Genomic DNA, 569 nt, shown 5'->3' with positions numbered 1-569 from the left:
GAGCTGAAAGCTACAAAGCAGTTTGTCGACGTAAACTCAAATGTAACCTGAAGAAGTTCCAGTTTGTGTTTGAGGGGATCTCTAAAGCAGGAAACCCAACCCTTCTGAAGCAGATCTACACAGAGCTCTACATCACAGAGGGAGGGACTGGAGAGGTCAATGATCAACATGACAACCACTCTGTGGATCCATCTTCTGTTTCATGTCAACTTTTCTCTTCTTTCTACATTTCTGCTCTTTTCTCTGACATCTGTCATTTCACATCCTGCTGGTCCTCACTTGTCCTGTAGTTCCCTCAGTGTGTTCCCACCATCTCCAGTCACCTGATCCCTTCATCCAGCAAGTAGAGGAAATAGTTTGGGTGTTGAAGACGTCAGCTGATGGATTATTAGTTGTCAGGTTTCTCAGCGTGTCAGAGTCGGAGCAGGAAGCTGCTGCAGGTTAAATATTAAAGATAATAAAGTCATATAAAGGTGCAGCAGCTGATCTTTGAGCGGAGCTGCAGGTTCAGACTGGTTCATAAGTGTTTCACTCTGACAGCAGCCTGCACACACAGAGGACTGGTGAAG

This window comes from Seriola lalandi, unplaced genomic scaffold, assembly GCF_002814215.2.
Source record: "Seriola lalandi dorsalis isolate HSWRI2012SDOR001 ecotype SW California unplaced genomic scaffold, Sedor1 jcf7180002054899, whole genome shotgun sequence".
Taxonomy (NCBI): Eukaryota; Metazoa; Chordata; class Actinopteri; order Carangiformes; family Carangidae; genus Seriola; species Seriola lalandi.
This window is presented reverse-complemented; position numbering follows the sequence as displayed.